Below are 24,217 nucleotides of genomic sequence, written 5' to 3'. Positions count from 1 at the left end.
CCCATGACCGATCCCTGCGTTCGGCGGCAGGAGCGGGAAGCAGGGAGGCTCGCGCGCCGCACGGTACTCACGAGCGCTCACGCGCACCTGCGCGCGGGGCGGGGCTCGGCCACCGCTGACCAATCAGCGCTGCCGGCGCCTCAGCGCATCGCGAGCCGCCGGGGGTTCATAAGGACCGGTCCCTGAGGAGCTCGGGATTTGGGCTTCTGTGTGCGGCTGTGTGCGGCTGTGTGCGGCTGTGTGGTCTTTCTTAGCTTCTTTTGGTGAGGTAAGAATGTGTTTCAGTTGTCTGGTTGGGAGGCGTTGTGTTTACAGTAGCGGTCAAGCATGTCTGATGTGCCGGAGAGCCGGTCCTGGGTGGGTCCAGGTGCAGCTGTGCTTGGGCTGTGAGGGGCTGTTGCTTTCTGTGTGTTTCGGGGTTTGTCTCAGGATGCCAATGGTTCTCCCTGTACACGGTTAGTATGTCACGATTGCTGTAATTGAGTTTTTCTCCTCATCTTTTTGGCACCGCGTTAGTGCTTTTTACGTGTTTTGTGTCAATTTCTAGCCTTGGTTGCTGCTTCCTAGGGAGCTGCTAGAGCCTTTTGCTTCTAGTGGGAGAGAGAATTGCCTTGGGAAGCATCTCTACAAAACAAAACTTTGTTGAGTGTGTGAGTTTTCTTAGGTATGAGTAAGGCTGGGACTCTCGGGGGGAGGCAGTTGTGGTGTGTTGAGAATGGGAGGTATAGGTGTTTTCCTACTTTTATTTCTGCAGCCTTAAGTCTCTTGTTGTGTGTGACTCTGGCTGGGGTCAGTGCTTGAGACAGGACCTGGAATGCTCTGTTTCCTCTGTAGGACCTGCTGCTGGCCCTGCATGTCTGCTTGGGGTGGGGTTCTGGGTGTATTTTTTGATATTTCAGCCTTTTCCTGGGGGGTAGAAGTTGTAAACTGAAGCCTTTGTACGCAGAGGTGTCAGAGCACTGTGATGTGGTCAAAGCTGGCATGTGTGTGATGCCAGAGTTGTTCCTTTGCCTTTATCTTGGAAATAAAAGGGTGGGAAAAATCAACCCTTTGTGGCATATCTTGTTTGCTGGTTTACGTAACAAGTTTAATGGTAAAATTTCCGTGGAAGTCACTGTCAAGTGCTTAAGAGTAATTATGGAAAGTAGAGGCAGCTTTTGGGAAACATAAGTTATTTTGTCCAGCTTAAGCTTTCCTACCCTTAAGGTACTCAGGCAGCCCTCAGCTCCATGTTTTATGTGTTTGGTTGATGAGTATCTTCCTATTAGACAATAAGAATTAGCAGCTAGCGAATTCCATCTGTTAAAAGTTTGTTAGGAATTGCTTTGGCCGTGGTAAACTAAAACCTGTCAAGGCTGCTGTATTTAGCTCCTTCATTGCTTGGAGAGTATTCAGAAAATGGATGTCATTTTCCCATCTGCTCTAAGAGAGGTGGGTGAGAGAGTTGGTGTCCTGATGTGCAGTGGAAAAAGTGACCCGGAATTCACTTGTTGTCAATAACTTCCTTCCCTTTTAAAATAATTTATTAAAGCTCCTGTAGAAGTCACCACTGGGGAATGCAGGAATTTTGTGCTCAGGGAACTGTTGGTGAAAAGATATTTGTGATGATACCCTTACGATGTCTGGAGTGTCCAAAACTGCCCCTGGAGCTCGACTGTGTCGAATAAGGGATGATGAGGGTTTCTTTAGGGATGGGCAGGGCTGTGGCTTGGCCGCTAGAAGCGAGGAGGGGGCCTGCAGCTGGTGGCACGCAGGAGCTGTCCAAGCTTCCCTCTGCTGCCTGGGTTCTGCTTTTGCTTTGAGCTTCTCTGAGGACTTTTTTGGCTTTTCTGCACTCATCTGCCGTGCGTTTTCAGCCCTGTGACCCCACATGAGGTGCAGCAGTGTGCGAGGGTGAAGAGAGGGTTAAAAGCAGCAGTGGGAAATGCCCTTTGGAGGTGGCTGCTGCTGTTTCAGCTGCTGAGCGCTGGGCACAGGCAAGAGCTGTGCTGCTGCCCAGGACCAATGGTGGCAGTGAAACCTGTTCTTGTAGGAGATTTTTTTTTTTTTTAATTGACTGGTGTAAAGGATTTTTAATTCCCTGGCCAGTAGGAGCCTTTTTCCCACCTCAATTTTGTTGTGAGTTCTGATGATTTTGTGCTTGAAGCTTTGTGTACAAAGTCCAAGATTTGGTGCTTTTGTCCATCTTGTGTGTGTTTTCTATTCTAAGTGGCTGTTTGAGCTCTAGGGCCCTGGGTTCAAAGGCAAGGAGGTGTCCTCCTTAACAGCTTAGAAATGAATCTGAGTAGGAAAATGTGTTTTACAGATAAACCTCAGGTGGAACATGTGACAAAGATCACGTGATGCAGCCACAGGGATGGATGGTCCCCACAGTGCCAATGCTGGCCTCCAGCCACCCAGAGACTGGGCACTGCCACCCCGGGTGTGTGTGGGAGCGTGCCAGAGCAGACGCTTTTAATCAAGCCTTTCCTGTCTGTGTAAGTTTGATCTGATCACTGGTGTATTGAATAACAGTGTGTCCTCCAGAAAGATTTCCAGCAGAGTCTGCCTTCTGAGCTGAAGGGCAGAATTCAATTGAAGTGAAAAGGATTTTTCCTGAGGAAAAGGTGCATTTGTAGGCGTTACAAAGTCTTCTGAGTCTTTTTGGCAGGTTTGTCATTTTTCAGGGTAATTTCTGGCCCAGGGAACAGTGATTTCAGTGTCCTGCCCACAGCTGGGGGTCGAGTATTGATGTTGCACAAGGGATGTGCTTGACACGGTGTTCCCAAGCTGTGATGGAAACCAAGGCCAAGCAGTTGGGTTTTTCAGGGCAGAAGCTGGTGAATCCATGGATCTCTGTGCTGGCCAAAAAAGTGACCTCTGAGTCACCTTGGCTCAGTCTTCTGAGCTTACATACACTGCAGATTTTGATTTTTTTTTTTTTCCCCCCTTCCATACACACAGTCCTTGCAGCACCGTTTTCCTGTTTAATTTCTGTATTTTTCTTTTCTGTTCTTAATCCTGACACAGTTCCTTAGCTGTTCTCTCGCGTGCTCTCTGCCTGAGCTGGGTTACTGAGTGCTCAGCCCCTGGGCTGGCCCTTAAAGGCTGCCAAGAATCCCCCAGCCCTGCTGCTTTCCTCGGCTGCGCCAGGAGGCACTGCACCATCAGCCAGGGCTGGTTTTTACCTTCTTAATTCTCAGAACAATTGGCTGGATAGATTTCTCCTTGATATCACCAGAAAGGCTCCCAAACTAGCTGGCTCCGTCCTGGGGATTATCCCTTCCTACACTCAGCAGCTGCAGCGGCTGACTCTGTACAAGAAGAAATAAAGTAGTTTGTTACTTCTGTTGCGAGCATTTCTTCCCTTACTCCGCGCCTTTTCCCCAGTATTTCAGCTTTCCCCATGTCGTGCAAGTTAGAAAAATGCTGCAGAATAGTGCTTTGCAAAATTCGGACAACATCGGCCCAAATTTTCAACATTTGTGTGACAGATGAGCTCAGACATCTCTCTTTGTATTACAATTAGGAAATCTGGAATCAATTTTAGGGTTTTTTTTTTTAACTTTTGGATGAATTACTAATAATGAAATTACTAATATCTAACTTAATAAAAACCACCGGGGAACAGCAGCTGCTGACCAACACACCCTTTTTCCTGTCACATGGCATGGCCAGGGAGGAGCTGCTGCAGAGTGGCATTTTTCAGTACCATTTTTCAACCTTGCACGTTTTATTAGCTCAAGTAACTGTATAGATGCGATCAGTACAACAATTCTGAAAAACTTGACATATGGGTTGATCTTTTTGTTTAGACAACACTGCATGCAATTTAAAATATCTGCAGGTGCTCTCCAGGAATTTTCAATATCCCTTGTGCATCAGGTGAAAAAGAACAGGAGATCATCAGTTTCAGCGCTAAGGGTTACAGCTTTGATCCAGTCCTGCAGCAGGGGCAGAGAAGCTGAAACATTGCCTGTGCTGAAGCAGGTACACAGGTATTAAAAAGGCTGGTCTGAAATACAGCAATCATTTTGCTGACCTTCCTCTTTCATGGGGCAGTTTGTGTTGCCAGTGCTAGGCACTGCTGGAGACCTTTAATCCCCACCCAGAACAAGTGAAGCACTGTCAGGCGCTGTCACCCAGGGCAGGGAGGGCAGATTCCACGATATTTGATGCTGACCCCTGGGTCTCTGCTCCACGGTTGGTCCCTGTCTCACACAGCAGCAGGGCAGGACCCTCCAGTGAGCCGCTCTGCCTTAAAGCTTAAAGCCCCCTTGCTTCAGCTTTGCCCGCTGTTGGAATAGAGGGCTCGCTGTCCTCACTTCTGGCTTTCATGTTCCTGACAGGGGCAGGTTTGAGGAGCTGTGCTCTGCTTGACCTCATGAAGGTCCATAAGGGTGAGCTGGGAATTTGGTTCCCACGTCTAGATGAGGCTGAGGGACCTTCCCTGGGTGCAGAAAGGAACCTAAGCCAGCACCTCTCTTGGGAATTCTGTCTTTCTCTTGGGATAAATCACTTTGGACCCCTCTTGACCAATATTCCCTCACATCTTGGTTTCATCTTTGAAGTCCAAGCCAGTTTGTCTTTGCTGCTACTGTCATTCAAAACCAAAAATAAATGTCTGTAGGTTTGACAAGGTCTCCTTGAAAAAGAGAAAACACAGTTTGAGAGTACTGAATCCTTCCAGCTTGTCTCAAGGCATGCCTTGGAACTGGGACTAGCCCATTGCCACAAAGTGCCCTCGCTGTAAGGATGTCAGTTACTGCCTGCCCGAACTATAGGAGAGATACCATTTAAAGGAATCCTGCTGTGATAGGATCTCTTCTGGCTTGGATTACCAAACCAGACTGCATGGGAAATTGCAGCTGAATTGCTTTCCCTGATTTATGTAATTAATCTGCTTGCTTTTAATTTAGATGTTGTTCCTGTGCCTACTAAGTCATAAGCACAGGATCAGGCTTGAATTCAAAACTCTGTAAACAGATGATTGTGATTTTTTTGTTTGTTTGTTTTTTTCCTAGCTGCTCTTTGTCTTCAGCTTTGACCCCGTTGTTAGGCTGGCAAAAACCTTTGGAAAAGGGGAGGAATGCATACAAAAATCACAGAAGATGTGAAGTTGATTGCTTAACAGAGGACCAACTGGATTTGTTTAATTCCTTCTTATCCTATCGATTCAATTATCCCAAAGGTTGTTAAACTGTTAAAAATGAGAGAGGTTCATATCTGCAGGAGATGCAAATGGGAAGCTGAAAGGAAGCGCAAGCGGGGAAGGAAAGCGTAAGGAGCGGTTTCTGGTGTTACAGTAGCTCGTGTGTGAATCCCTGCCGTGTGCTGAGGGCCGGGTGCCACAAGGCCGATTTGGAAATCAGGTTCTTCCCTTCCCAGCCTGCCATGGAAGTGGTACCGGTCCAACCTGTCTCGCTGTTGGCAGCAACATGAGCTCTAGAGAAGCTTTCCCCAAATGCGGCAGCCGAAGCACGATGCCACGACGTGTCATCAAAAGCGCGAACACAAGAGACGCTTGTGCCGAGAGCGTGATGCATTTCGGGAGAGGCTCTGAGCCTGAGGGCTGCTCTGGAGCTCAGTGGCGGGACTGTTCCGCTCGGTTCTGTCTTTAGGCTGGCATTGCTCTGAAATGTGCGTGCGTGGGTAAAGGAGGTGCTAGGGCCTGGGCGTGGGAGACTGCAGTCATCCTGTGCGCATTGCTCGCTGTCCCTCTGTCCCTTGCCCTTCTCCTTCTCTTACTCTGTCGTTCCTTTTGCGTTTCTTTTCAAATTCTCCAGGCCTTTTCAGGCTGTTTGAAGTCATGGTTAACAGGATCGGTTCGCCATGTTAAGAGTTTATGATTTATTTGAGGAAGAGGACGTCGAGGATAGCCACCGAAGAGAAAAATGCTGTCGCATGCCTGCACTTAGCAAAATCCAAGGTCAGACTAGACAGGCAGTGGTGATTATATGCTGCGAGGCACGTGGATTTTTAGATATGGCATCTACTGAATGCAGCTCCTTGAGTCCTCTCTCTTGACAGGCAGAGGCTTGTAGGGAGATGTGCTCTGCAGGAGTCATCTTGGTTGAACAAAATACGCTGCCCTTGTCCTCTCTGGCACTGAGGTTATCTGTAAGATTTAAAATGGTGGCATCTGCTCAAAAATACAGAGAGTTGGAGGATTGCCTGCTGGTCTCAGTTAAACCCTTGTAGCTCTGTGTAGAAACTGAGGAAGTTCCAGTCTCTGTAATTCCATGCAGGAGTCAGAACAGGCATGTCTGGAGTTGCTCTTGGCTGCTGTTACTTCAGGTGGATTGCCGTGCCTCTCCTTCATTTTTGGACTTGCCGCGGATCCCTTGGAGCCAACGTTTGTTTCTCAGGTTGCTGCTGGGGCCTCGGTAAGGATCCTACTTTCAGCCCCCCAGGTCTGTGAGGACAGAAATTAATAAAGCGGGTGACAGTGCAGAAAGTCCTTTTTAGCATGGATGAGACGGAGGGAACAAAGATTCCAGGCACTGCTGAAGAGGACCCTGCTTACATGAGGTCAGTGCAAGAGCAGAACTTTCAAGGCTGAGAACTTCTGATGTTTCTCTGACAGCTCCACTCACTCTATAGCTTAGCACGGGAGCTGAGATGGGTGCAGACACGTGTCACAGGGCAAGCCTTTTATTAATTGTTGCTCCTCATTAGCCTTCTGATAATTATCATGGCTCTGTTCTTGGTGATGTCCATTGTTTTGATTGAGCTTTTTCAGTTTCCCCTGTGTCTATGAAAACAGATGCTGCAAAGAAGATAATAACGAATGTTTTTATTTCACCAGGAGCAAGATGTGTGGGAGTGAGTATAAGGGTACAATTGTTACTTAACCACTGTAGGTTTTGACTATGGAAAACCCAAGAACTCTGCTGAGTGGGAAACAAAAAAAAAGGCAGCTCTGTTAGCTGTGGATGCCAGAGTTGGTAACTCTGTGGGAAATGTCTTTTTTTGTTGTGCACAGATGTAATAGGTGGGAAATAGGTGTTATTCCAGGCAACAAAAGGACGTGTGTATATTTTCTGCTTTTTGGCGTAGTGGAGATGATTGTCCTGAGGTAGTAATGCATAGAATGGCTGGTTTCAATTTCGTGTCTCTAGTAAGCTTTAGCAGGCTTTTATTTTCCAATAGAATGGGGCTCTCAAACTGAAGATAATAAAGCAAGATTAATACAATTTTTCTTGTATTCAGTAATTTAGATATACCATTTTGTTATTCTAATTGGATATTTCATAGCAATTAGAGAATTGCTGTTGTTTATATCATCATTTGATGACAGGACAGTGATGACAACGCATTTTTGTTAACATTTTGTTGAATCAGTTTAACGATGGTAAACATGATTTGTTTTCATGCTTCAAATGTATTAAAGTAAATCCTGGAAAATGGAAATCTTAATTAAGGCAGTGGTAAAAGTGAAGATTATATTATCTTTCCTAAATTGGCAATACCAAAAAATAGTGTAGGATGGACAGACCTGTTACTTGGGGATGCAAAAAGTGGAAACTGTTTTCTTGATCAGTGAATGATGCAGGCCAGTTCTTCCTAGATGAGCTTTGTGAGCTATTTTGCCTACCAGCTTTGACTCTTTAAACCACCAAAACACTCAGGAAGTGCCATCAAGATACTTAAAATGCCAGCCACAATGAATTCCTCATTTTGACAGTGATTTAATACCGTTTCACCTGAAGCTGTCTGCCTGCTCCTTGCCTTCTCTGGCCTTGCACGGTCCAGAGCCCAAGAACACAGATTAGCTGGAGTCAGCATTGCCTTTCAGCTGTTTAATCTCTGGGCTTGACATGCATTGATGGTTCTTCTCCACCACTGGCCAAGATCAGCCTCCGGAGAAATATGGCAAGGGTCTTCAGGTACTCATGTGTGTAGGAGAAGGGAACACAGGTGACCTCACTCCTGATGAGGAGCAGCTGTGTTAATTACCCAGTACTGCCTGGCCCCTTATGAGTCCCAGCTGTATCCAATAAGGATCAGCGTGCTAAAAGGGAGTGGGTTAACTGATGGGGGGAGGATTTTCATGGAGGAGGAGCCTTGAGGAAGCGGGGATGAGAGGCTCGTGGAGATGGAGGATCCTGAGGAGAGCATCCCTGCTGTGAGGTCAGTGTGCATGTGCAGTCAGAGCCCGTGGTTGGAACCTGCAGTCAGAGGCTGCGAGGGAGCAGAGTGAGGGGACAGTCGCCTCCCTTGGCCTGCTCATGGCTCTGCTTTTCACGCAGCCTGCTGTGGGCTTGGCTTTCTAGGCTGCAGGTGTGCACCGCTGGGTCCTGCGGGGCTTCTCAGGCCCATGGCCTTCTTCTGTGAGCTCCTCTCAGTCCATTCTTTGCCCAGCTTGTGTTTGTGCTTGGGATTGCCCTGATCCATCTGCAGCTCCTGGCCTCGAATTTCTTGGGGTTCATACAGACCTGTCTCTCAAGCCTGTCAGGTCATCAGAGGGGCTTACTGGCTTGCTGAACTAAATACTTAACACAAGTCTCAGCATTGTTCTGGGCTTTCTGAACTGGCTGTCAAGTGTTACTGTCACAGTGAGAGACTGCTGAGCTGCACTGGAAGGTGGAGAAAAGGAGGCTTCCCTGCTGCCCTGATTGGAGAATCAGAGCTTGTCTGCTGGAGAGCCATGTTTTGTTCCTGGGAGCTGCAGTGGAGGTGCTGCAACTTTCCTGCTGTGTGTTAGGAATTAATTTTCTGCTTTGTAATGAAAGCATTTTTAATGTTTTCTCTTTTTAGAGTATCGAGGTGCTGTTGTTTTGTGGAGTATGTGTTCAGTGTTTGTCAAGGTTTAGAACTGAGGGGATGGATCTCTGTTGCTTGCAGTCCCCCATTGTATCCATCAGATGATAATCCCTCAAGGTAACTAAAATAGATTTTACTGCCCATCTGTTAAGGTTGAGAGGAAGATGGAAGTGTGCTTGGACAGAACTCTTCATGGAGAAGGAGAGCAGAGCTTTCTGAAGGACGGGTGACCTGGAATAAGGTACGTAACAGAAAAGACGAGTGCTTCTTTTAAAGTGCTCGTCTAACTGTTGTGATTTGACACTGACCTGACTCCAGGCACCCACCAGAGCCGCTCACTCACCCTCCCAGCTACAGCTGGGCAGCGGAGAGGGGGGAAATAAATTCACGGAGGGCTCACGAGTGAGATAAGGACCGGGAGAAACATTTCAAGGGCGAGACAGGTGCAATTGAAAGTTGCAAAGTGAATTAGTTATTCACAGAATCAGAGGAGGATAATGAGAAGTAAAAGAAGCCCTTAAAACACCTTTTCATTGCCAGCCCCTCCCTCCTTCCCACCGACAGCGCAGGCAGACTGGGCGTGGGGGTTTTGGGGCAGTTCAACCCCGAGATTTTCTTCTGCTGCTCAGGGAGAGGAGTCCATTCCCTGGGTGGCTGTGGGGTCCCTCCCACAGGAGACAGCTCTCCATGAACTTCCCCACCTTTTTTCCTATCGTTCTGGCCTGGATGTGTGAGGGAAATAACTTCATTCACACATTGCCCGGGTTGTGCAGGGAAAATCCTTCTATCACACGTGGTTCTTTATTAATTTTTTCACATCCTGATTCAGACAAAGCCCAGAGAAATTCATTGGTTCAGTGCTCGTTTGTCCCAGATCTCACACAATTCTTAGTGTTTGGTTTCCTCTTGGTCATTGATCCTTTTGCCTTCGGTGCTAATTAGGTTCTTATCTTTAGTTCTCTTATTGATCTTTTCCCAGTCCTTGTCTCTGACACACCAGGGAGGATGTTCGGGCGCTGATGTTTGTTAATGGTCGCTTATTTCTTGTGTCTCCTCTGGGGCTCCCAGGCCATTGAGATGTTAAACTCATCAGGCCTTGCCCAGGGAACAGCCCCTTGAAAAGAAACTTCCATTCCCTTCCCCCTGGGCGAAGAGGAACAAAGCCCCGAGCTCAAGTTCGTTTAAACATTTCAGACGGCCTATCACTTTGATGGGGAAGATTGGTGCTAATGTCTTTACAAACAAGTCCACGGGGTGAGGGTCTGGGTGTCGAGGTCTCTACCAACTTCAAGGAGCAGCTTTGTTACAGACCCTGGACAATTTGCCTCCTGAAACAAACGTGTCCGAACAAGCCTGACTTTCTGAATTTTGGGGGAACGTGACGAGTTAAGGGGCGAATATGTGGTAGGTGGTTCAGGGAGGCTGTGCTTTCCTCGTACGCCAGCCAGTGGGGAAAGGAAGAGGGTAACGTGTGGCTTGGACTTTAAAGAGGAGGCTGTGTCCTTGAGAATGAACCTTGAGAGAGAAACTGCGTGGGTGTGTGTCCCAGTGCGCTCTCTCCCTTCACTGGAATGAAGCTGCAGAACTGCTGTTTCCTTTATGGACGCTGTCTTTTCACAGTGTGATTTTTCTGCGCAAAACCCGCACCCTGGCGGGAATAAAGTAATGCCTTAATTCTCTAGCACTAAAAAATGCTGTTGGAGAGTTTGGGGTTTGGTTTGTTTTTTTTTCTGCAGTTCCCATGACATTTCTGCTCTGGCCAGCATGAGCTTGTGTTGTATTTTGCAAAGGCAGACAGTTCTGTTCTGGAAAAAAAAGAGAGAGAGTCAGAGACTTGCTCTTTTTGTATGTTGCTTTATCATCAAGCTTGGCCTTGGGAGAGAGCTTGCTTGCTCTCTTGGCAACGCAGAGGAGGAGGTACACACAGCTTCGCTTCACAGCAAAGCTGGGGACTCCCACCCCCCCTCACGGGCTTTTTCCCCTTGCTGGGGAGTCCGTTTCGCGTCGCTGATCAGGGGTCATCCAGCGATGAGGGACTCCTTCTCAGGTCATGGCGACTAAATAAAGCTGCTTCGGCAGACCCCCCATACCTTTTGCACTAGTCTAAAGTGCGACTTCAGTCCTGGATTTTACTTTGGTTTTCTGCTTTTTAGAGTCTCTTGTTCTTGAGTTGTTCCCAGAATTCCAGTGTTCTTTTTATTTGCATATTCAGACACTATCCGGCGAATGGGAGCAGAGATACAGGTAATAAGGTGAATTCTTAATTAACAAACAAGTAAATAAGGTGATAAATCAATATTAAAGCAGGAATAAGGCTAATTCTTTATACAGAACTAGCATTAACAATCTTAATGAAATTACTTAACAATTAAGTAACTAAAACATAGATTATTTGAATAGAACTTATTTATAACAATTCCCCCCTCTATTTCTTTGATTGAGCTTTAGCTTGCATCAATTTGTTAGCTCTTCTTCTTGAAAATAAATTTTTCTACATTTTTGGAACTTTTCATATATTTCTTTGGCATTTTCATGTTCAGGTCCTTGACTCTCTATCACCATCATTTTGGTTTGTTTCTGACTGGTTGCTTTAGGGATCTGGATACTGGCTTGGACTGTGGAGGTAATAGTTCGAATTAGATATGGGATTAGACAAGGTAAAAACATTAACCCGGTGATTGAGCAAGTTATCATAAACCCAGCTTTCTTCCACCAATCCCCTTTGAATGACCAAAAACTATTCTACCAGTTGGTGTCCATTAAAGGAGTCCACTCTTGATTTCCCACATAGGCTAGCTTCCTGATTTCTTTTGAGATGTTTTTAATTACTGCACTTTTATCATCAATTTCTAAACAACATTCAGACGAATTAAATTTACCACAGATTCCTCCTTCATCTGCTAAAAGGTAGTCTACAGCCAGACGTATTTGGTATATTACAGCTCTTGTTTGTGTTAGTTGGTCACTGATGTGGTCTAATGCTAGAGCTGTTCGGTTAGATACCATTTCTAGGACAGCCTGGAGCCTGATGATTCTATTTAACATGTAGATTGGAGTGCGATACCCCCAGGACCCGTCCTGTGCCCATGTGGCTGGTCCATAGGTTTTTATGATTTCTTCTGGGGTCCATATTTTTCCTTTCCATTTTTGGTCTCCACCAATTGTTAGAGTATCTCTTTTCTTTCGTTCGACCTTTCCTAGATTGTCATATACTGGGACTCCTAGGTGTGCTCCTAATCTCTTGGGTAATAGGAAGAAAGCTGGCTTTATGATCCCTATTGTACAGCTTCCTGACCAATCCCCAGGTAATTTTGTATAAGCAGTATCCCCACAGATCCAGAACAGGTGATTTGGAGCTTCCCAGTAATCTTCCCTAGTTTCAAAAGGCTGTTGCCAAAACCGAGACAGTTCTTTTATTCCCCAAAAAGGATTTATAGCTTTGTCAATACATTCATATAATTCATACCTCTCATTAAAGATACATTTTTCTGTGTTCTCAATTGACCAATACTTGTTAGGCCCTTTGGGAACCCATTTAGCACTTAAGTTTATCACTATTATATACCTTTTACACATTAATTTTCCTACATGGGTTTGATACCTGGTTCCTGTCCTCATGATACATTCTTCCCCAATGATTTTAGATTTGAGATCCCACTTCTCTCTTCCTCTTCGTGTATTCTGTTCAGTTTGTTTCCATTTTAGAATTTCTAGAGGGCTTAAACTAATTCCTTCCCAAGGCCATATTTCAGACATTTGTGTACCTCCACATATCCAGCACTCGGTTAAATTTAATTCTCGACTGATCATTTCTACTAAGTCAATGAACAGGTTTTTTCCTGATGGGATGTCTAGGCTTTTTTCAAATTTTGTTGTCAACACTTTTTCTTTGATTATATCTCTTAATCCTTTTTGATCTGCTTCAAAGCATAACCAAGTATCTCCTACAGGACATTCCCCAAATAGGCGCTGTGCATAACTAGCTGTGTTTTTTGTGGTCCAATAAACCTTTCCATCCTCTTGGCAAGTATTCAACTGGGAGTGGTCCAAGCAGTTTGGGTTCACGGTAGTATGGACCCTGAATAAGGATCTGAGATCCTCTCCATCGTACACTGGATGGTAGCAGTTAGTACAGGCTTTTGTTTCATAGGTGTGCTTTATGACCATCATCAGTACGATCCCTCCCAAGAGTCCGGTATGGGCCATCCTTCCTGGATCTCTTGCTCCACCCGGCCTTGCCTCTTGGAGCGGAGAGGTCTCTTAAAGAACCCACTTACATGCTTCCACTTCCCTTCCCTATTAATTTAGTTGCCTTTAGAGAATGTTCTGTAGGAGATCTACCTTTGTTTTCAAAAAAAACTTATACTCTTTTAATTTATCTATTACTTGAATTTGTTTAAACTGCTACTTAAAACTTAACAACTTTTAAAATTAACATATAAGAAAACTTAAACTTATTTAAAACACTATTTATAAAACTTAAACAATATTTAAAATTAATACCAAAAAACCTTAACTCTTTTTTAATATATCTATTACTTAAACTTATTTAAATTGCTACTTAGAAAACTTACAATCTAAAAATTATTATATAAAAAGAAACCTTAAACTTCTTAAATTCTTACTTATAAAACTTAAACTATATGTAAAATTAATACAAAAAAAACTTTATACTTTTTTTTAATATATCTATTACTTAAACTTATCTAAATTGCTAATTACAAAAAAACCCTAATTTAGGTTTACATAAATTAACTCTTATTGTGCCCCCCCCCTTTTTTTTTTTGAGTCCACTGATTTGGGGAGAAGCAACTGAAAAAAGGTTTTCACAGTCTCTGTTATCTCTTATTTCTTTTTAAAGGTTAATTTCAAGTCTTTCGGGTGTGGTGTTACTGTCCACTCGGTTTCATCCGGTGAGGGTGCTGAACTCGGGTTCTCTCCAGGAGGGGGTACTGGCCCTTTAACTCTGGTGATGTGGGTCCATCCTTTTTCTTCAGTGCGCACTGCTGTGTGAGTTGTTAACAGTACTTGGTAGGGACCTTCAAACTTCGGGGTCAGCGGGGTATTAGTCCACATTTTGATCAATACCCAATCTCCAGGATTGATATTATGCACGTTTGCATCCAAAGGGGAAGTTTGAGGAAGATAGCCTTTCTTTCTGAGATTTTCTAGGGTTTGTCCAATGGTTTTTAGATATTTTCTAGTGACTTCCTCTCCTTCCAGGTAGTCTTTAGAACTATAAGGAGATAACAAAAAGGGAAGCCCGAATAACATTTCATATGGTGACACTCCTATATCTGCTCGTGGCTGTGTTCTGATTCCTAATAATGCTAGGGGTAAGCATTTAAGCCAATTTAGTTGAGTTTCTGCTATTAGTTTAGTTAGTACATTTTTAATGGTCTTGTTCATTCTTTCTACTCTGCCTGAGCTTTGGGGATGCCATGGGGTGTGTAACCTCCATTTTATCCCCAAGGCTTGTGTTACCTGTTGTAGAATTTGTGCTGTGAAATGTGGCCCTCTAGCTGAATCAATATTATTTATCAGCCCATACCGAGGAAGGATATCTTCTAATATTATTTTTGTTACTACTTCTGCTGTTTCTCTTTTTGTAGGGAATGCTTCTACCCAGTGGGTAAGGTGATCTATGATCACTAACAAGTGTTTGTAACCTTGAACAGGGGGCATCTCAGTAAAATCAATTTGCACGTTCTGGAAGGGCCTTAAGGCTAACTCCCTCCCTCCAGGCTCAGTCTTCCTCATAACTTTTTGATTTATTTTCTGACATATTATACATCCTTGAGTAACTGCTTTTGCTAATTCGTGTACTCCAATACATAGGTTTTCCCTTAGGAAATGATCACATAACCCCTGGGTTCCCCAGTGGGTTAGATTATGTATTTCTGTAAGTATTTTTCGGGCTAGGGCTTTATTCAAGAATTTCCATCCGTCAGCTGTTAACCACACTCCGTGTTCCCCCGGTGTAATCCTAATTCTTTTATTGCTTTCTGCTCTTTTTCACTGAACACCTGCTCTATCTCTTTTTCTTTTCTTGGTATTTTCTCCAATTTGAGGATTTTTACTGGTTCTCCTGGTTCTAAAGCTGCCTCTCTGGCTGTTTTATCAGCTAACTGGTTTCCCCTTATCTCAGGCATATTTCCCTTTTAATGCCCTTTTATGTGAACTACTGCAATTTCTACTGGTTTTTGTAAAGATTTTAACACTGACTTTATTAATTCTGTGTGTATTAAGTCTTTCCCTTTTGAATTCAAATATCCCTGTCCTTCCCAAATTTTCCCAAATGTGTGCACAATACCAAAGGCATATCTAGAGTCTGTGTAAATGGTCCCTCAGTCATCTTTAAGTAAGTCCAGCCCTCTCTTCAGTGCATATATTTCACAGCACTGCACTGACCAATTACTTGGTAACTTTCCCTTTTCTAAGACTTCCATTTTCTCTCCCTCAATCACAGAGTATCCGGATGTTCTTTTCCCTTCCACCACTCGGGACGACCCATCTATGAACAATACTCTCCCATTTGGAAGGGGTGTGTCTTCTAAATCTTCTCTCACTTTTGTCTGCATATCAATGAGTTCTAGGCAATGGTGTTCTATCTCTTCGGTGGGCTCGCCAGAGAGAAATTGGGCTGGATTTAAGCTTTTTGATGTTGTTAGTTCTAGGTTATCTGTATTTATTAGTATAATTTCATATTTTAGGATTCTAGAATCTGTGAGCCACTTTTGAGCTCTCTGGCTTAAGATTGTTTTCAAATCATGTGGAGTATGTATCTTTATCTTTCCCTGTAATGTTAACTTTTGAGCTTCTTCTATCAGAATAGCTGCAGCTGCGACTGCTTGGAGGCAAGCCGGCCATCCCCTGGCAACTGGATCTAACAGTTTTGATAAAAATGCTACAGGCTTTCGGTATCCTCCCCATTCTTGGGTTAAAACTCCATATGCTATTCCTTTCTCGGTGTTTACAAACAAATCAAACTCCTTTTTAAGATCTGGTAAGCTTAAAACTGGTGCTGAGGATAATTTCTCTTTTAGATCTTGTAGCTGCTTCTCGTCACTCTCTGTCCAATTCATTGGTTCCTGGTCTATTAATTTATCATGAAGAAATTTGACCCCTTGAGTGTACTTATCTATCCAGTGCTTGCAGTATCCGAACAGGCCTAGAAGTTTCCTTACGTCTCTCTTAGTTTTTGGAGGTGATATAGATACTATTCCTGAAATTCTTGCAGGGCTTAACCTTTTACTCCCCTTTCCAATTATGTGTCCTAAATAAGTGACTTCAGTTTCTACAGACTGTAGTTTACTTTGAGATACTTTTAACCCCTTTTCTCCAAAAAAGTTTAGAAGTTGAATACTTACATTTTTAACTTCTTTTTCTGTCTCCCCTGATATTAATAAATCATCCACATATTGCAAAATTTGGACTCCTTCTTTGGGGCTAAACTGTTCTAATAATGTCTCTGGGGCCTGTCCGAAGATATTTGGTGATTCCGTATATCCCTGCGGTAACCGTGTCCACCTTAGCTGTTGTTTTCTTCCCCTGTCTGGATGTTCCCGTTCAAAGGCGAACCAATCCCTACACTCTTCTGCTAGGGGACATGCCCAAAAGGCATCCTTTAAGTCTATCACTGTGAACCAGGTATGCTCTCTTGGAATTTTACTCAGCAAGGTATAGGGGTTAGGTACTACTGGGTGTCGAGCAATAGTTCTTTTATTAATGTCTCTCAAATCTTGGACTAATCTAAATTTTCCCTTATCTTTCTTTATGGCCAATATAGGGGTGGTATGAGGGGACATACAGGGTTCTAGGATATTCTCTTTTAAAAGATGCTCAATTACTGAAGCTAGCCCTTTCCTTCTGGTGACATTGGGTATTGCTTGACTCTGATGGCAGGGGTATCTTTTTGCATTTCTGTCTTAATGGGAGGGATATCTAAACACCCATACTTTCCCTCTGTAGCCCACACTTCTGGATTTATCTCTTGTATATCCCCTTGGGTCAGTTTCCTGATATGCACAACCATTTTTCCATCTTTTGGGATAACTCCTACTCCGAGCTGCACTTGTAAGTCTCTGCCTAGTAAATTGGTTTCTGTATGTGGTAAATAAAGAAAATCAGCTACACAATACTTTGAGTTCCCTTTTATCTCTACTCCTTCAATTATTAATGCTCGAAAGGGCCTCCCTTCAGCCCCTAACACTTCACAAGTTTTTGTCCCGATTGTTACTCCTGTTGGTAATTTCCTTAAACTTGACCTATCAGCTCCTGTGTCTACTAAGAATTCATATTCTTCACTTTGGGGCCCCACATCAAAGTTTACTAGAGGCTCATCTTGTTGTTCCATGGGGTCCCCTATTTTATAGAGCCTCTGACACCCCTAATCCTCCCCTTTCAGCCCCCTCTCCAGGGCATCTTGCTCCCTTGCAATAGCTTCATCAAGGGATAATTTCTTACAGTCCCTTTTTAAATGCTCTATTTCACCACAGTAATAACGAGTTCTATTCTCTCCTGAGTTACTTCTTTTTAAATTTACCCATGGTGGTACTATGGGTGACTTTGGTTCTTTAAATGAGGGTCTTGGTCCTCCCTCACTAGATTTCAAAGAGGAGTTTCTCTGGTTTTCTGCTACTCCAGTACTTTCTCTTGCTACAGCTACCATAATGCGTGCCTTGGCTCTAGCTTTTTCTTCTTCTCTCCTCAAGTAAACTTTTAAGGCTTCCTTTAATAATTCATTAATACTTTTCTCCTGCCAATCTTCAATTTTTTCTAATTTTCTCCGTATATCTGGCCATGACTTTGTTACAAACTGCACTTTTAGAATTACTTGTCCCTCAGGACTATCAGGGTCTATGCTTGAATATAATTGAAAATTTCTTTTTAATCGGTTTAGCCCAGTGGCAGGAGTCTCATCTTTTTCTTGGGACCCATCAAAAGCTAATTTAGTATTATTCCCTCTGGGGACAGATGCTCTTATGCCTCTTACTATCAAGGACCTATAGTCTCTCATATTTTGTCTTTCTTCTTCTCGATTTGGGTCCCACCCCGGGTCAGCTATCGGTAATTTATGATCTCCAGGTGGCCCTAACCTATTTTCCCTTTCCCAGATTCTGATACTTGCTGTTCTGATCATTCGTATTTCCTCAGGGGAGAACAAGATGTTTAATATAGAATTTAACTCTCCCCAGGTATAAACATTGGGTCCAAGGAATTGGTCTACCTGTGTGGCAATACCTATGGGATCTTCAACTAAATTTCCTAACTCTTTCTTAAATCCTCTTACCTCAGAGGCTGTTAATGGGGCATTTACAAATCCTACCCCTCCAATCACTCCTCCCATAGGCACTTCTCTGAGGGGAAAAAGTCTTTCTGGCTTTAAGGCTTTTGATCTGGTGTTACAATAGGGTCCTTCACTTACGTTATCAACAGATAACACTGTCCGGGCTAGGAATGCCTGGGGATTTCCAGGAGAATGGGATGACTCATGAGAGTCTGTAGGGGTTTTGGTTAACTCCCAATTAGGGGGTGGCAGAGGAATTGCTGTAGGTGAGGGGGAGGTAGTAAAATTTGTAGGAGGAGAAGCAGAGGATTGTACTGTGGGAAGAAGGGGGGCTAGGGAAGAGGTTGTGTTTTGGGAAACCGAAGGGGTTATAGCTGGGGCTAAAGAACTTTGACTATTGGAAGGAGGTGGCAAAGGGGCTGTTGGGAGAGTAGGGGGAGAAGGTACTAAGGATTGAGGAGAAGGGGTGTTAAGGAGGGGTAATGATGGAACCACTGGGGGAAGAGGAGGAGAGGGGTCTGAAGGAGTTTGAGTTTGACTCGGGGAGGTTAGTAGGGGAACTGGGACAGGATTTTGAGGGACTTGGGGCACTTCTGGGTAAATTGGAGGGGGTAAATGGTCTAGAGGGTCCCATCTTTGATTAGTTTCTTTCCTTTCCTCTTTCTCTTCCTTTCTTTCACACTTTTCTTTTTCTTTTAATTTGCAGACTTTTATATTCTCTTTACTTGTGGCTCTCTTTTGCCAACAAGCAGCATAGGCTAATTGATTTACATCTGGATCTTCCTGAGTTCTTAGGTACTGATTTAACTGATAGCACATCCACTCATCATGTGTTCCAAACCATGGCCACTCTCCTGGTAATTTTAATTTTGGCCAGACTTCTGTGCAATAAAACACCATTTTAACCTGATCTAGTCCTTTTGTGGCTTCTAAAGAATCCCATTTAGCTAAAAGTTGTTCTAAGGGACTACCAGGTGGAATACTCTTCACTTTGTTATTTTCCTTTTCGGATTTCTTTTTCTTACTAGTACACTGTCCCATTTTCTTTAAACTGGAAAAAAAATTCAAAGGTGCCCTCTACTGATGGGCAACACAGGTTTTTAAGCAAAAAAAAATTCTTCGGCCTTTCTCACTCTGCTTCAAATCTCCTGACTTAATTCTTGAACACTTCAACAAAAACTTCTAAACTTTATGCTTTTCTACTTTTTCCTACACTTTTGCTTTCATTTAGGGAACAAACTCTCTCTTTCTACTCACTTTCTCTAACCTTCTTCACTTTCCTGGACGCTCACACTTTACTCACACCAGGGGCTCAGACTCTCTTCTGACCCCTTTGAGGTGAGTCCTAATGACCTCACCTCCTATGTACCCCCGCGCCTTGCCTCACCCCTGAGACTCTGGACACGCTTTGTGGCGCACGACAGGGTCCCTAGTACTGGCATCCCCTTCCGGGCCTCAGGGCCTTCCCACGCCTCAGCCCCCGCCGGGCCGGACACCTTCAGTCCGAACCCCGGACTAGACTGCCCTGTCACTAGTACTGTTCCCCTCTTCACTTTTTGAAATGGAGGTAAGAGGTCAAGACTCTGCACGGGTTACCTGGGGGGGTATCCCTTCCTTGTTTCCAAGGATCAACCCGAGCAGGGCCCGACTCCTTTGCCTTCCACCAGGACTGGCTTGGCTACTTCTCCCCAGCAAAGCAGCCTCGGCAAGAGGGATGAGTGCGTGTGTGCAGGATGCCCGCCTTGCCTCCAAGCTGACTCCCCACCCCGGTGTCCTCGGGCTATGGGTTTACGGCCTCCTCCCTGAGACCGTGGCAGCACACCCTCTCCGGTGTGTCTGGCTCAGTCCTGGGAAGCAGGGACTCTCATGAGCTCTCGGCACCCGCAGTGTCTGGGGACACCCCGTCAACCCTGGTACGGTTTTCCCGCCCCTCCAGGGATTCCAAACTCTCCTAGGCTACTCTAGCCTTTATGGGGGGACCTGCCCCTAATGCGTGCCACTCACACTCTGTTTTCCCCTGCATGCCCGGGGGGGGTCTTTCTGCCCCTAAGGAGACACCTCACTCACCAGTTTCTTTCGCTTCCACCTTTTCCTGGCCGGCCCCCTCGCGGGGGTCCGAAACCGCAGTACCGAGGGGTCCACACTCAGTTCCAGGGGTCCGAGCTGCCGGCCCCCGACTCTCTCACACTCCCACTCGCACGTCTCCTTTACCCGCTGCCGGAATGCTCACCCTCCGGCGCTCCTCCTCGTTGCCGGTCCCAGGCTGCTCCCGCTTCGCCAGCTGTCCCGGAGGTCTGAAGAGCGAGCGGCCGTCCCGTCTTCGGTCCCTCTTCAGGCGTGGCCAGATCCCATGGACGAGCCCCCAAAAATTGTTCTGGAAAAAAAGAGAGAGAGTCAGAGACTTGCTCTTTTTGTATGTTGCTTTATTATCAAGCTTGGCCTTGGGGGAGAGCTTGCTTGCTCTCTTGGCAACGCGGAGGAGGAGGTACACACAGCTTCGCTTCACAGCAAAGCTGGGGACTCCCACCCCCCCCCCACGGGGTTTTTCCTTGCCGGGGAGTCCGTTTCGCTTGGCTGATCAGGGGTCATCCAGCGATGGGGGACTCCTTCTCAGGTCACGGCGACTAAATAGAGCTGCTTCGGCGGACCCCCATACCTTTTGCACTAGTCTAAAGTGCGACTTCAGTCCTGGATTTTACTTTGGTTTTCTGCTTTTTAGAGTCTCTTGTTCTTGAGTTGTTCCCAGAATTCCAGTGTTCTTTTTATTTGCATATTCAGACACTATCTGGCGAATGGGAGCAGAGATACAGGTAATAAGGTGAATTCTTAATTAACAAACAAGTAAATAAGGTGATAAATCAATATTAAAGCAGGAATAAGGCTAATTCTTTATACAGAACTAGCATTAACAATCTTAATGAAATTACTTAACAATTAAGTAACTAAAACATAGATTATTTGAATAGAACTTATTTATAACAGTTCATTTTCCTCTCCATGGCAGGCAATGATATTCCTGCACTATTGATGTTTTTAGCTAAACTTGCAAGAACCTATGTGATGAGTGTTCAAAGTGCCTTGCAATTTTACAGTAAAGCTCCCATATTTCCTACGTATTTTTATTTTTTTATTGGTCTATAAAATCATGTTTTGCTTGCTAAGTTAGGAGTAATTATTTATTAAGATTGTCAATTAATTTGAACCAATCAGTGGAAAGCCTTCAATTCCAAGAGTAAAAATGCGATATTTCTAAGGCGTTCTGCATGTCTTATGTGCTTATCTAGAATATTTCTGTAACATCTTTGAAGTTGGTACACGTTGATATTTGATCTCTAAGTGTACACAGCACGATAAATCAACCACAGACTATGTTTAAGAAAAACCTGCAAGCGATTCTCTCTCGTTTGTTGGTATAGATGTGTTATTTTTAAGACGCGCATTATTCCTCTAAAAGAAACAACTGACCAAAATACAAAAAGCCCTCCAGCTTGTCCAGATCAAAGTGATTTATCCCAATGGGAGGGAGGGAGAGAGTGCATTTTTGTGTCTTCAGGCGAGCAGCTGGAGTACAATCAGCTCCGACAAGAACAGCATTGAGGATGAAGTGCCCAGCCTTAATGATAGGAATTTGCCTCTACAAAGGCAGCTTTTCCTTTTGTCCTGCACGCATTTACTGCTAAGCATTGTCTTCACAGGGCTGTGGTTGTAGCCGTGTCTAGCTCAGCATTTCGGGGTGCAGTTGCGGCAGTCCCTGCTCAGCCTGGCTGTGTGTATGCTGACCTGAACTGGGAAAGCGTCTTGCACTTCCTGTACCCTGAGCTCTTGAGGTGTTTGCGGGCTCAGAGCCGTGCCAGTCGTTATGGGATAGTCACGTCGGAGCAGTACATAGCAACAGTGCCGGTAAGCACGAAAGCTTCCTGATTGTTCAGCCAGTTCTGAACAGGATGGAGAAATTCCGCCAAGAATGACAATGTTGGGTGTAGGTGATGTGGCACCGCCGCAGCTGCAGCTTACCTGTGCTGGAGTCACTCGACCCCTTGTGCAGGTATTCTCCTGCGCAAGCCCGGTGAAAGCCCTTGAGGTGAACCCAAGAAGCAGCAGTGGGTCTCTCTATTCCACCTCCGATTCCCAAAGAAAGAGGAGGAGCAGTGAGAGAATTAAAAATTAGTTCCTCAAGTTGCAAAATTTCATAAGGTTACTTGAGATCGCTCAGCACTTTTTACTGCCTCGATGCACCAGTACCTTCCCCTCTGTTCCACCCGGGATGAATGCACAAGGAAGATGAAAGAAGTATTAGCTGCTGATACAGACTATGAAGTGCCTGGCAGACTGGGAAGGCTGGCTTATTCTCGCAGAGAAAATGACAAGCTAGCAGCTCTTTTCATGATCTTTTTACTACGCTATTGTAAGTGTAATAAATTATATGTATAAATTCGTACAGAGGCTACAGTAATCTTGCCTGATGAAAATCCTGGTGTGCCAAAGGAGGGTTCTGGGAAATTCCCTCTGACGAGATTACAGCGATATGCACCAAAATCCTAGGATATTCCTCTCCAGAAATGTTGATTCCAGAGAATTAGACGTCTGACGAAACCCCAACAATAAGCATTCGATATGCATCATCGATAAGATAAGTATGTGTCTCCTAGGATGTATATTGCAAGAGATTTTCCTCGAACAAGGTGAATTATTTACCAGTTTTGGGAAACTATCAGCAAGAGCGGCAGCAAGAAAGGAAAAACTACATGAATATGCTAAAAGGATAAGATCAATGATAAGCAAGCAAGAAACCTTCCCCAGCAACCCTCGGAGCTTAGAAATGTATAAAAAAGACTCTGTGAAAACTGTCTCTTTGTGATGCACAGAGGAGTGGAGCCAGAGTGCCCCACCTGTCTTACCCAACGCTGTTACCCTGGTTCAGCGGTCGATCTGATCTTTGCTTGTGGCCTTTTTACGATTTTATTTTAATTATAGAATAAATTGTCTCTATTAATCAAATTGGTTAATTCATTTATAACAGTAAGTATCCATGGTAACATGACTGTTCATTTAAGCTGGTACATAGCATCAAAATAACAATAAATACAGATTTAAATTAATGTGACTGACTAGGATGTGCTGGCAGGTGTGCTGAAAAAGATTACTAGAGCTGGGACACAGGAAATCAGAAATGAGTTGGCTTTGACCCTTTTTGCCTGTGTATATCAACTTTTTTTTTTTTACTTCCCATCACTCTCAGTTTGTTATTGAATGATGTAATTATTAACTTTATTTGTATTCACCATGCGCACATCTTATCAAAGGACAATGCTAATTTTAAAAGCTCTTCTATTCCTTTCAAACAGTGAATTTCTGTTTTCTGTGATGAAATACAAAATTACTCTGCAATGAACAGCTGAATGCAATGACCAACCTGTTTAAACTAAGGACATTTTCATTTTAGGATTGTGCTGGATGATGTCGTTTCTGGGTGCCTTTTGTAAGAGCAGAGAAGCACGTGGGTGACCAGATATCTTTCTTGTAATGAGCACACTTCCTCCACTTGTCGACAAGTTTGTTTGCTTGGGTTTTTGTGATATTGCAGGGAAAGATGGCTTCTGTCTAAATGTTACACTTCCATGGGATTTGCCTTCAGATGAGCTTGTGTTAAGGCAGGCAATTATCTACACACTGAAAGCGTGCTTAGCCGGTGCCGGTTTATGTCATTTACGATGAAGAGCGGGAGAATAGGAACACAGGAAGGGTATAAAGGGTATTTATTTATTTCTTTGAAGGTCCTGTCCATTGTTTCAGGTGATGAAGGGCTTTTAGAGATGACATTGTTCCAAGTCCTATTCTGAAAGCTATTTCTGCTCTTACCTTTGACTTGGCGCGGACTGAAGGAAGGCCCGATTGAAACAGCAGCTTGTGTGTCCCTGCTTTGCAGAAAGGACACCCGGCTGTGAACAGCTCCTGCCTCTACATCGCCTGTCTCGTTTATGGTCGCATCGCATAAAGACACTACCCGCAGAACGCTGGTGCCGTTTTTACCGCAGCTTTCTCACATTTTTTTCACTTTTCCCTTCCAGTTAGGGTTCGCGGGCCGTGCCCCGCTGTCCCCGGCAATGAAGCTCGGAGCACCAGGCCGTGACGGCTCCCGGGCCGCCCCTGAGGGGCGCGTCCTGGCGCAGCCTGCCGGCCGTG

General features: G+C 44.6%; 1 long non-coding RNA gene across 1 annotated transcript; it reads left to right on the top strand.

Moving 5' to 3' along the window:
- The first annotated feature begins 138 nt into the window (after positions 1 to 138).
- Positions 139 to 24,161, top strand: LOC120766102 (uncharacterized). The gene is made up of 3 exons (XR_005704575.2): positions 139 to 268; positions 8,898 to 8,986; positions 24,103 to 24,161. It is a non-coding gene; the product is annotated as an uncharacterized LOC120766102 (long non-coding RNA).
- Positions 24,162 to 24,217: the final 56 nt, after the last annotated feature.

The sequence above is a fragment of the Hirundo rustica genome, assembly GCF_015227805.2.
Source record: "Hirundo rustica isolate bHirRus1 chromosome 5 unlocalized genomic scaffold, bHirRus1.pri.v3 SUPER_5_unloc_1, whole genome shotgun sequence".
Lineage (NCBI taxonomy): Eukaryota > Metazoa > Chordata > Aves > Passeriformes > Hirundinidae > Hirundo > Hirundo rustica.
This window is presented reverse-complemented; position numbering and strand designations above follow the sequence as displayed.